The 13,871-nt window shown below is 36.6% G+C and overlaps 1 protein-coding gene and 1 long non-coding RNA gene across 2 annotated transcripts in view; one reads left to right on the top strand and one right to left on the bottom strand.

Moving 5' to 3' along the window:
- LOC133979436 (uncharacterized) overlaps window positions 1-13,871 on the top strand; it is a 1,726,912-nt gene that overhangs the window by 1,215,719 nt on the left and 497,322 nt on the right. The window lies entirely within an intron of this gene.
- LOC133978659 (uncharacterized) lies at window positions 5,284-8,902 on the bottom strand. The gene is made up of 3 exons (XR_009925034.1): window positions 8,811-8,902; window positions 8,673-8,720; window positions 5,284-5,352 (listed from the first exon to the last, which is right to left on the bottom strand). It is a non-coding gene; the product is annotated as an uncharacterized LOC133978659 (long non-coding RNA).

Below are 13,871 nucleotides of genomic sequence, written 5' to 3'. Positions count from 1 at the left end.
TTGATGACAACAGTCGACCTAAATTCAGCTTCTAAGACACAACAGGTATTTAAACATGATGAAAAAACAGCTTTACAGACAAATCTAAGTTACAGGGGGAAGTAAACAAGTCATCATCACTGTTATCCTCAGTGGTTAACCTGCCTAGGGGGCAGTTATTGTTAATATCTAACACTACTACTACAGTCTACAGTTAGCCAGTTAGCTGAGCTAGCCACCGAGTTAGCCGCCGAGCTAGCTGCTGAGCTAGCGGCAGAAAGCTCTCAGTTTCAGCGAACTCGGTGGCCACGCCCACAGCATTTGGGAGCAGAGGAAGAGGCTGAATTTTTTTTTAATCATTCAAATTTGACAGGGTGGTTAACAACACACTATTATATGCTATGTCAAACTCAGAACACATATTTATTCTTAGTTTACACGGACTGTGATTTTCCCATTTTTTGTCTCTCTTTGGTTATTCTTATGTTCACAAAAAAAATAGAAACAATTTAAATAAATGAATATAGTCAGATTTTATTAAATAAAGGTTACAATATAAAATAATTTATTCCGGCCTGATGTTTCGTGGCAGCGGGTGGATTTTCTACTTTTACAGTCTGTGTTTCAGATTTGTATGAATTTCTTCTGATTACAGTGTTACTGTAATGTATTTCTTAGTTGTAAACAGTCATTAGTTCTAAATGAGTGTATATATGTATACTGTATGTTTGTATGTGCTTATTTATGCATGCATTATTCATGTATAGATACATTTATGTTTATAATGCAACTTACAACTGTTCCTATATAATATACAGTTATCTACTTGATATAAAGTCACTGCCTTTGATATTTTATCAAATGTATATGTGAATCTTACCTCTCTATGCTTTTGCTGCTCTGCATTAATTTAATACACTGCTACATTATATCTAATGCAATATTTCAGTGATTGCAGTAAGCCAGGGGTGGGTGGCTGATTTTTAATTTAATTTAATTTAATTTAATTGTGTTGTATTGTATATAATTGTATTTATTTGTTTGTACTTAATGTAATTTTAATTAATTTCATTTAGATTTGTACAAAATGATGAATCTGAAGAAAGAAACAAATTCCTGCTGTTTTAATGAGCAACTTAACTCATCATTTCACAGACTGAAGATCAGACAGAAACTACATTCATGTTATTTTTTCACAAAAACTGTGTTACACTTAATTTACAGTTTTAATGATGAATAACTTCCACATTCACATAAACAACCTTCATCTGTCAGAGGCAGCGACTGTAAAACATGATTAAATCAAACATCTGTGCTTCTACTGTCAGTGTTTATGTGTTCAGCTTCAATCTTCTAAAGGAGGAACTGAGCTGGTAGGAGCAGGACTCCTGTCTGTAACATTCTGTCACTTAGGATGCTTTTTATAAGCATCTCCTGTGTAACCTGAATCTGCTCCTTTTTTCCTCCAGATGTGAGCTGTGAAGTTTTTGTTAATAATCATATAGTCAGTTTTCACAGTTGAAATATTTGGGTGATATATTTGAAACTGACAAAATGCTACATTTCCATACTTAACCTAGTTTATTAATGTATTAATTATAAACTCTGGAGCTACACCAGTAAATAACACAGCACCTAAAATTTATGGTCATTAAAGCATTTTGATGGAGTTAAAGATGGAGTCTTACAGCATCCAACAACCCAGTCTTGGGAATATACTGGATATTTACTCCAAAAGTGAAATCAATGTTTTTTCTTTATGTGCTAAACTGGTGATAAAGAGATGCTGAGGATAATTAAAGTAATGAGCTGCATGAGTTGAACCTTTACCAGTCAGACAATGATGTCACAAAGCTCATCACAGTTAAACAGAACATTATCTGTAAAATATTACACCCTCATTTAAATCATTTAAATACTGCTGTCTGCACCTGTTGCACCTGTTTTTATTTACACAGTTATTCTTAGTAGATCACCTGCAAAACGCACAATAACTAAACACACAATCTATTGCACTGTGCACGCTATTTAGTTCCTTTATTTGGGATGTTAGTAAATCAGGCCCTAAGTCTTTTGTCCATTGGAACTTTGAGAGACTATAATAATATCTAATAATCTCCCTACTGGAACAGGCAGGAGGGAATGGGGGATCCAGTCCACTTAATAGAGCAATACTTTAATCAGGAATTAGTGGGCTAAAGTCAGTCACACCTCGACTTTCTTCCAAATAACGCACATTTCATTCATAATATTATAAATACAGGCCTATAGTTCATGCACATTTTTTTGGTTGTGTGAAATGGCTAAAAAAAGGCTAACAAAACAAATCTGTGCACCTCCAAGGTGAATTGGTTTAGTCTTAGTATCAATCACGAAATAGGGGAGCTGATTTCATTTGATGACATCACTGATGATTTTGCATGAAGGAAGGCCAGAAGAGTCAGGCTTTAGTTGACTTTGTGCCATTTAAATAGTGTGTTTCCTGTTTTAAGTGCAATAGTGTAATAATTAGATTCTCTCCAGTGTGTTTTTCCATTGTTCTGATGAAGGATTTGTGCAATTGAGAAATATTATTCTCATTCTTATTTAATTTCTATTAAATTATTCTTTTTTCCCACAGATCTTGTTACATTTTTTATATTTAACATATATTTTTAGATGTCATTGTGGACATATAATAAATAATATATAATAAATATATTATTTAATATATATTATTAATATATACGGGGGAGGAGGGGGCGCCCGAGGGGGGTCTCGCCCAGGGCATCAATCAAGCTAGAACCGCCACTGTTAAAACTAAATATAAATGCCTGACTTGCTTATGGGCCATCTGTTAGTGATTATTATTCTGAAAAACAGTTTAACTCTCTTACTGCAACCTGTAAACAGACCAACATCTAAACATAAGAAGCCTTCACAGAAACTATAACAATTTCTATCATCACTGAATCAAGTCTTCTCAATAACTGCACTGTCTGAAACATTGTTTAATGAAGAAATTCACTCATTATTTGAAATTTCAGATTATACTGCTAGACACAGATATAGAGGAAGCAGAAGTGTCCCTCTCTCTCATGAATTCAAACATTCATCAACTTTGATGGATGTAATATCAAATCTATTTTTATAAAGGTACATTCTGTTTTTCTAAATGAGAAATAAATGTGATTGTAGGATTTATATATCATCTTCTGAATATTGATATCAGCAAGTTCAATGATGGCTATTAAGGGTTTTAGAAGTTGTTGATACAGAGGGCAAACTTTGCTCCTTACTAGTTGATTTTAATATTAATTTATTAAAGAGATATTCTCTGAGAGGAGATGTTTTGGGAACACTTGATGACTGTGAGCTTATTAAAAGAATCATTTCTGTCTGACTTTGTGATGCAGAGGTGAAGACATGATGTTTCTACAGAACATCATTTAAATATTTTGATGTCTTCTGGCAACATAGTGAGTGGACGTGTTTTCCTCATCTCTTTACTCACTGTATTCATTACGCTTTTGTTACAAACCTGAACGTTCACTTGTTTTTTTATTACTCCAAAGACAGTTTTCTTTACTGCTTACACTATCACTAAAGAAAAATACTGGAACAGCAGAGTGAAACAGTAATTACTGTAAAAACTGATGTATAATGATAACTATAACTATAAAGATAATGATGTGATCATCCGAACTTATGAAGTATAACGTCCTATAAACAGCGGTGTTAAGCCAAGCTACACGCTCCAGCTGTAACTGCAGCTAATCAAAATAGACTATTGATGAGCCGTTACTGCTGTATACTCTACAGAAAAATAAAAAATAAAACCAGGTGGGTTCACAGTTGGATGTTGATTCAGTGTGTTGATCAGAAGTATTTCAGACACTAGTTGCTGTGATGTTTCAGTATTTACAGACCAAACTGACAGCAGCAGATGTTGAAGCGTAATGTGTAAAAGTGTTTAGATGATCAGCTTTTATTGAGCTGTGGCAGAGACACACAGTATGAGCACAGATCTGAAGAATAAAAGATTCACTGACTTTGTTGTTTTTCCTCTGGATGGATCAGAAGATGATGCTTTGTTTGATTCTGACTGCCATAGAGTCTGTGGACAGTGAGCTTGGTGAGACTTACTGCGACTTGGGTGTAATATTTGTCCACAGCAACAGCTCTGATGGAGAGTTTTTGGGAGTCAGTGAGCACACAGCTACAAACTGTATTAAATATATAAAGTTACTGTGTTCTTTTAAAAGGTTTAATTTAAACTCAGCCTAACTGAACCCGGTCAGAGTTAATTTACTGGTTAAATCATTACCGGACCATTAACCTAACTCACTGTTTTAGGTGGAATATGTTTTTTGTGTTTCAAATAAAAGTAAATTGAGAAGGTTTAGTATAAACATATGTGTTTATAAATGAATAGCTACTGGTGCATTTAAAATAAACCAGTCTTTAATAAAAAAGCGTTTTCCCAGCATGACATCCTCCAAATAGACTGTGACTTAAACACTGGTTTTTACGGTAACTTTTGGGACACAGGAAAGTTTCAGAGCTCTACTACAGATCAGCTGTTAGCCACACCTGACATTCAAACCTTCTCTGACTGGCAAAAGACAACATAAAGGTTATGTCCCCTAACCGAGCAAAGTCTGTAAGCTGCACAGAGTGTTACTGCCTGATGGAGAGAATAACACAGCTGGAAAAGAAGATAGAAACACTGCATCAAATAACAGTAAGCAAGGACATTCATTGACTGTGTGGCTGCTGCTGTGCAAAGTACAGAGCTACCAAATGCTAACGGAAAAACAGACTTTTATACAACGGATCGGGATCAGTCACAGATTTAGCTGATTCATTCCCCTGGATATGTCCTAACACCACTGGACTAGCTGCAGAGGTTTCCAAACCAGCCTTCATCCACTGACTGATGTTCATGATGCTGAACACAGGACAGTTTATCACACCAGTAACTCTGAGAATCAGCCTAAAATCCACTGTCAGGTCAAAAGTCTCTAGAATATTATTATCCACTATTGACCACACACACACACACACACACACACACACACACACACACACACACACACACACACACACACACACACACACACACACACACACACACACACACACGTTTGTCTTTATATCCTTGTCAGGACTCTCATTGACATTAACCAACCTTAACCAACAACCTCAACATTAAACTGAAGCTAAACACACACACCCATGGCTGATCTTAATTTAGCCCCACATCTTTTCTTTCTTTTCATAAACATTATTATATTTCTTAGTTCATTCATGAAATATATAAAATGTTGAAGAATTCTCATCAGTTCAACTTACAGAAAGGGTTGCTTCTCCTCTGAGACTTTAAATCATCATCTGTAAAAAACAAAAAAAAAAAAAACAGAAGAATCAGATCAATCATCAAACATTTATATATCTAATATTTCTTTACACTGATAAGTAATGTACTGTACATATTCATAGCTAAACAGAGTTTCCAGGTTCAGACTGTGTTGTTATATAAACCTTTAGACTTTGTTCAGGTTCCAGTTTATTTTCAAAGGTTATTAACAAATGTCTCTTTCTCTCTCTGACTGTTTTACTTAGGAAGCTTAGTGAAAGTTCAGTCAGAAGACTCTAAACATACAGGCATAACTGGTAAACTTCTGCCTCCTTCAAGCATGCTCATCTATTACCTAGATTTCTATGTCTAGGGCGTTATTCCAATTGTTGCCAGTCACCTGTCAATCTCAGCAACCAATAGCAAAACGCCACTTCAGCCTCAGCCTATCATCCTGTAGCGGTCCGTTTAAATGTGCCTCTCTCCCTTTGCTTCAGTCCTGTCATACAGCTGTTCCTGCACACCACCACCTCCCCTTCTCCTCCTTCTCTACAGGATCTGCAGTCTATTCCCATCTGCCATCTTCTCTTCAGTCTCATCAGCAATCACCAGCACCAGTGTCTGGACTTCATGGGGAATCTATATATATATATATATATATATATATGCAGCCATTCAGAGATGATTCCTCATGGAGTTCAAGCGCCAAAGACTTTGTCATTACTAAGATTTTGTTCATTACATATTTACAATAAATATCTTTCTATTTACTTGTCTCTCCTAATTGAATTACATTTAGTCTCTTCATTCATCTTCAGAGAAATATTTGATTGTAAACAAGCTGTTTAAATTGATCTAAGAATCATCAGAGATGGACTGAAGTCTGATTCACATTCTAGCTAAATGTTAAAAGGGTATAAATGTTTCTGTGTCTCTGAAGTATAGAAGTAAGCTTTACTCACTAACTGTCACAACATCAGATAAAAGATGAATGAATGTCATCTATTATGAGTGATGTAGTATGCAGTATTACAGTAAAAGTACTGCAGTATTATGAGCGATGTAGTATGCAGTATTACAGTAAAAGTACTGCAGTATTATGAGCGATGTAGTATGCAGTATTACAGTAAAAGTACTGCAGTATTATGAGCGATGTAGTATGCAGTGTTACAGTAAAAGTACTGCAGTATTATGAGTGATGTAGTATGCAGTATTACAGTAAAAGTACTGCAGTATTATGAGTGATGTAGTATGCAGTATTACAGTAAAAGTACTGCAGTATTATGAGTGATGTAGTATGCAGTATTACAGTAAAAGTACTGCAGTATTATAGTGATGTAGTATGCAGTATTACAGTAAAAGTACTGCAGTATTATGAGCGATGTAGTATGCAGTATTACAGTAAAAGTACTGCAGTATTATGAGCGATGTAGTATGCAGTATTACAGTAAAAGTACTGCAGTATTATGAGTGATGTAGTATGCAGTATTACAGTAAAAGTACTGCAGTATTATGAGTGATGTAGTATGCAGTATTACAGTAAAAGTACTGCAGTATTATAGTGATGTAGTATGCAGTATTACAGTAAAGTAGTGGTTTGGTCCTCTGACTGATATATTATTATTATGACATCATTAGATTATTAATAGTGAAGCATCAGTGTTAGAGCAGCATGTTACTGTTGTAGCTGCTGGAGGTGGAGCTAGTTTACACTACTTTATATACAGTTAGCTAGTTTAGTCCAGTGGTTCCCAACCTAGGGGTGGGGCCCCTCCAAAGGGTCAGCAGATAAATGTGAGGGGTGGTGAGATGATTAATGGGAGAGGAAAGAAGAAAAAAGTTCTGATACACAAATGTGTTTTCAGTTTTTGGACTTTTTCTCTAATCTTTGATTTTTGCTGAAATATTGGATCATTTGAACATTTATTGAAATGAAAGCATGTGAGAAGTTTAGAGGGAAAAATCACTATTTGGTGGAGCTGTTAACAACTCATAGACATCTGAAATGTGAGCCGACTACACACTGCTGTCTGGTTTCATCTTTAACAATGTGTTGTATTTATAAAGCTTGTTATATTATCCATTGTGTCAAATCTGCATCTGAAAAGTAACTAAAGCTGTTAAATAAATGTAGTGGAGTAGAAAGTACAATATTTCCCTCTGAGATGTAGAAAGTAGCATCACATGGAAATACTACAGTAAGTACAAGTACCTCAAACTGTACTGCAGTAAAGTACAAGTACCTCAAACTGTACTACAGTAAAGTACAAGTACCTCAAACTGTACTACAATAAAGTACAAGTACCTCAAACTGTACTACAGTAGAGTACAAGTACCTCAAACTGTACTACAGTAAAGTACAAGTACCTCAAACTGTACTGCAGTAAAGTACAAGTACCTCAAACTGTACTACAGTAAAGTACAAGTACCTCAAACTGTACTGCAGTAAAGTAAAAGTACCTCAAACTGTACTGCAGTAAAGTACAAGTACCTCAAACGGTACTACAGTAAAGTACAAGTACCTCAAACTGTACTGCAGTAAAGTAAAAGTACCTCAAACTGTACTACAATAAAGTACAAGTACCTCAAACTGTACTACAGTAAAGTACAAGTACCTCAAACTGTACTGCAGTAAAGTAAAAGTACCTCAAACTGTACTACAGTAAAGTAAAAGTACCTCAAACTGTACTACAATAAAGTACAAGTACCTCAAACTGTACTACAGTAAAGTACAAGTACCTCAAACTGTACTGCAGTAAACTAAAAGTACCTCAAACTGTACTACAGTAAAGTACAAGTACCTCAAACTGTACTACAGTAAAGTACAAGTACCTCAAACTGTACTACAATAAAGTACAAGTACCTCAAACTGTACTACAGTAAAGCACTAGTACTAGTACAAGGCAGTTTAATTTATATAGCTCATTTCATACACAGTGGCAGCTCAATGTGCTTTACATAAAACAAACATTTAACAGAAAAAACAAAGTACAGAAACATAGAAAGAGAGAGAAATAAAATACTAGAATAGAACATTAAAAATAAGATCGCAGCATAAAATAATGATTTGCTTTAAAATCATTAAAAGGACATAGAGTGCAAATGAAAGATTAATATTTAAAGTGCTTTGAAAGAGTTCAATCATAACCTGGATTTAAAAATATTCACAGTTGGGGCTGATTTCTGTACTACAGTAAAGTACAAATACCTCTAACTGTACTACAGTAAAGTACAAGTACCTCTAACTGTACCGTAGTAAAGTACAAGAACCTCAAGTTATATTTAATTCAGTACTTGAGAAAATGTATTTAGTTATTTTCCTCCACTGAGTCTAATAAGATCTGACTGAACTCACCAGATGTTGCCGTCTCCATAATGTCTCTAAAACATCAGACTGGTTGATCTGGAGGAGAGAAGAAGAAATAAACAGAGAGCAGCTGCAGTAATGAGCTCATTAAAAAGTGTTAAGGTGACACAAACAGTGGATACTTACTGGTGTCAGTGTTTCTGCTCTGTGTCCTCTTTGAGGAGTCCTGCTGAAGACAAAGAGTCTCTGTCACCAACTTTCCTGAAACAACATCAGATAAAAACATCAAGAGACAGTTTGGGAAAGCTTTGCTCACAATGAGCAAACCACTGATTATTATTATTATATATATTATTATATTGTTTTATTTTTACAGTCAAATGTTCAATGAATGAAAAACACAGAATTAATGTCAATGAGAGTCCTCACAGGGAAATAAAGACAAATGTGTGTGTTCCTAAAATAAAGGGTTTTATATAAAACATATTTTACTCTGATGAAGCTGAACTCAGAGAAAGACTCCGTTTCGTTAAACTGTTTTATCTAATTGTCAATAAATTAACTAAATTAACTAAGGTTTTTTTTTTTAAAATTTCATGATTCTAAAAATCTACAATGGAGGAATGCCGCCGACATTAATGCAAAACCGACATGAAACCTTAAACTTTGTTGCACAGAAGCAACTTGAGATGATTTTCAGACTGAACACTGAAACGATCCTTTGATTTTATGAAACTGAACTTTTTTTTTTTTCTCGTCTGTCCGTCAGTTGAGTGAAGAGAAAAGTTTGCTGCTCAGTTATAAAGTTATTGAGATTATTTCTGACTACAGTAAATTATGTGAACAGACTCACCTGAGAATGGTCACTTTACAGACACAGATGTCAGTTTGTGTCCTTGTGCAGTTTTCTGCTTTTCTTTGAGTCTTCTCAGTGAAATTGTTGCTGCGCCATCAGAACAAGATCGAAAGAGAAAAATGAGGGAAAAACTTGATTTATATCATCTCACAATCTTCTCTGCATCTCTCCTGCTGCAGTGGAAAATTCCTTTCAGCCCTCCTCTGCTCCGCTCCTCTGCTCCGCTCCTGCCACTCAGCCACACCCACCTCACCAGTTAACCTCATACACCTGGACTCTCATCCCCAATCTACACATTATATGTACTCCTGTGGTTCACCTTCTCTTTGCCAGATCGTCTAGTGTGTAGGTTATGCTTAGCTTACCAACATTTTTTATTCTGTTTTGCCTTTTTTAGACCTTTGCCTGCCTGTTTCTTTGGACTTTGGATTCTGCCTGAGTCTTTTGGATTGTCTGCCTGTAGGACTGGTTTTCTGGTTTTGACCTGCCTGTTTCACTCAGTTAATTAAGCTTCCCATGTACCTGCCAAAAAAATTTAATCCCAAAAAGTTTGTACATTGAGAGGCAAAAAGACAGGCGTCCATTTATTCAGGGTTGAGCAATTTCTTTCAAAATTATTTTTTAAAATTTCTAATAAAATGTATCAAAGTTATTTTCTCATTTTCATAAAATATTAGTGCAGCGTCTCTGGAGTAAGCGAAGAGATTGGGATGACCCACAGCTGCCAGACGACCTACTCCAGCTGTGGCATGCCTGGGAGAATGAACTTCATCAGCTCCCTGACATCTCTCTTCCCAGATGTTATGCTCATTCAGAGACAGATTTCTCAGCCTGTACACAAAGCAGAGAGAGCATATGGGTCTGTGGCCTACCTTCGGACAGTGGACCATAAAGGTGACATCCAAGTGGCGTTCCTAGCAGCAAGATCCCGAGTCGCCCCAGTCCGTCAGCAATCCATCCCACAACTGGAACTCTACGCTGCCCACATTGGTGCCCAGCTTGCTGCTGTCCTGAAGAAAGAGCTCACCCTTCACATCTCCAGCATCACCTACTGGACGGACTCCACCACAGTCCTGAACAGTTGCAGTTACAGTTCTGCCGTTATAAGGTTTTTATTGGTGCTAGAGTTGCGGACATTCAGGAGCTGACGGAGGGTAGTCCCTAGCGATATGTCAGCTCAGGATATAATCCTGCTGACGACATAACCCGTGGGTTGACTCTGTCCCAGCTCCTGGGTCATAACCGCTGGAGCAACAAACCTCAATTCTGGTGGCAAGGTGAATCATCATGGCCAGCATCTCCAGACGTCTCCTCATCTGACGATCCAGTTGAACTGCGAAAGGCCAACTTCTGTGGACATCTCTCTGTGACTCCTGATCCAAGTCTGCCTGATGCCAGAACTTTCGACAGCTTCAATGAGCTGCTTGAGGCTTCTGTCCAAGCACGTGATGGGGCGGTCGCAGTCTCAGACCAAACAGCGGATGACTACAAGCAGGCTGAATTGGCCCTCTTCAGGAAGGTACAGCTAGACTGTTTCCCAGAAGAATCACCCCCCTTGCATCACAGCAACCGGTACCAACAAGTAGTCGATTACTCATCTTGGCTCTTGAGTTTTACCAAGACGCTCAGTTCATCCGTGTGGGTGGGGCGGCTCCACAGATGTGATTACCTCTGCCAAGATACCCTGCATCCAGTTGTGCTTGAACCCCATCATTGTGTCACTAAACTCCTTATTCAGGACTTTGACAGACAGCTTGCCCACCCTGGACCTTATAAAGTCTTTGCCGAGCTACGCAGACGGTTCTGGATCCTTTGCCGGAGGGAAGCTGCCCGCAAGCACCAGTATAACTGTCCTGAATACCGGAAATGGCTCAGCAGTTCAGTCATCCCCAAATTGGCGGACGTGGGATCTCAGACTGTCACGGAGGAGATCTTGAGAATGATACTGATTGAGGTGGAAAGCATTGTAAACTCTAAACCCCTGGGTTACACCTCATCAGATGTGGCAGACCCAGATCCAATCACTCCCAATATGCTGTTGATGGGGCGGTTTCTGGTTTCCCTCATTGTGGGTTCTTAAGGTCTTTTGAGGTTTTAGTTTGTGAAGCAAGACTCAGGATCAGTCACTAACCAACAGTTCATTCTAGATTTGCTTGAGCTCTGACTGGAAACACTCTGTCTCAACTAGTTTTCAGCTGGGAAGAGACAGACCTCTGCCTGAGGAGCTCAAAGTACATACTGGCATGTACGGCACTACAAGGTCTGAGATACAGGAGGGAGAAAAGGCCATGAAGAGCCTTGAAATCAAATTTAAAACCTACTAAAATATAAAAGCCTAAATGTGTTATAGTTCAATTATCAACACAAACTTTCTTTATGACGACACAGACATAGGTCAGCTCTTTGAAACAGATGTTTATGTTTAAGCTAAGACATATCTTGATTCTCTGAAGCATCCCTGCCTTGGTCACACTGTGAGAAGAACTGTGTGTAAATGAATATAGTACAAAATACATACACAAGGTTGTAAAGTACATAACATGAAAACAAATGAAAATACAGAATGACATTTGGTGTAAATATGAAACTAAAAGCATTTTATAAATAAATTAAAACACCTTGTACAAAATATCCAGCACAGCAGCAGGTACTTCTGTATCTGTTTCCAACCACATGTCAAGTCAGTTGCATGAACTGATTTTAATTAAAGTCTTACAAGTAGATAAACCAGTTTACAAAAATCTGAATGCGGAACATTTTCACTGGGAGGGGATTTCCAGTTACACACAAACAAGACTTTCTAGTACTGAAGGGTGTTGTTTATGATGAGGTTTGATTTGCCAGATTCCAGGTAACAGTCGGGTATGACACAACACCAATGTGGCAGACAGTCAAAAGAAGAAACAAACAACAAATGGAGCAAGAAACGTTTTCACCTGTGAAATATAAATGTATGGAGTTCTCTGTTTCTTGATATAACATTGAAGAGATGTGTTAGTGATATTGATTTAACATGCTATAATATTGTTATGTCATCATAAGTGCAGACCATTTACTGTACTGTGATTATCATTGTTTTGTGAACATGTCATTAGTTAGAAAGTAATTAAATCATTAATTTCATTACATTACAGTATACACATAAAGTATTAAAGTATTAAAATATCTTAAATTTAAACACAATGAAACAATTTGACAATAAAACAGAACAAAGAACATAAAAGTAGCACTAAGAAGAAAATTTAAAAGGGAAAACTACATAACCAGAAAAAACTGTTATATTTACAAATAATATACATTTATACATGTATATATTAATACAAATGTAGATGCTCAAGATGCAAATATATGTAATGTGCTAGTTATAATGCAAATTTTAAAAAACATGAGGTAGTAGTGGGAGTGTGTGTAATGCAAAGTTAATATCATGTAATATGCATAGTAGACCAACATAACTTTCTTTAAAAACAAAAACGTGTTGGAGAAAAAAAACATTAAAAATGACATCACAGCATGTAGGCTCAAGCTCTGATTTGTAAGTGAACTGATTCGCTAAAAGTGTTTTCACATGTGTCAGTGCAGAAAGGCAACTGGAAGAATAGTGCAGCATGTAGAGACCAGTGTTTACAGTTTTAGTGGAAGTGTGTTGTAAAATGACAAATGAGTGTAAAGCAGAGAACGTGCATTCAGTTTGACTACAAGTGTTAATGGTTTCAGAGACAGAACTTCAACAATCACTGTTAGTTATTAAACATCCAGAAAAATTTAACTGCAATAAATCTCTTTTTGTTCACAACATTTCTATCTATAGTTCAGTTCATCCCAAACCAGTGTGATAACCTCTGTGCTGGCCTTCTGTGATTTGAAGTCTACTGTCTTGTTGTTTTCTTCTGAGGTAGTATGTTGGTATGTTTTGGATCATTGTCTTGCTGATCCTGTTCTACAGGATTGCTGCCAGTCACTCTGTGCAGGTCACCAACTCGTTTACATCTCATTTACACAGACATCATGTTTCCTCCTCCAGACTTTAATACAGATAGCGGGTTTGGGAGAAATCAAAGGAACTATTTACATAAACTTTAAATGCTTCATTCACTGCCATTACTGCAGTAAAGCTATGAGTAACTTATTACTATATGGAAAAGGCCTTTTTATAATGTTGAAATTAACATTGTTCAGTTTTTTGTAACCAGTTTTTATCTTAGAGGTTCCATAGTTTATTGTTTACCTTTGTACCTTATAAAGTTATTCACAGGACTTGAGCTACTAATATACTGTATGTGTTTGCAAGATGGTGAAACAGATAGAGAAAGATGTACAATTTAACTTAAATAAACATGTTTTATTTAACAGTAAAGCAACAAGCAATAGTTTGATTTGATCCCATTAAG

The sequence above is a fragment of the Scomber scombrus genome, chromosome 4 (assembly GCF_963691925.1).
Source record: "Scomber scombrus chromosome 4, fScoSco1.1, whole genome shotgun sequence".
NCBI lineage: Eukaryota > Metazoa > Chordata > Actinopteri > Scombriformes > Scombridae > Scomber > Scomber scombrus.
This window is presented reverse-complemented; position numbering and strand designations above follow the sequence as displayed.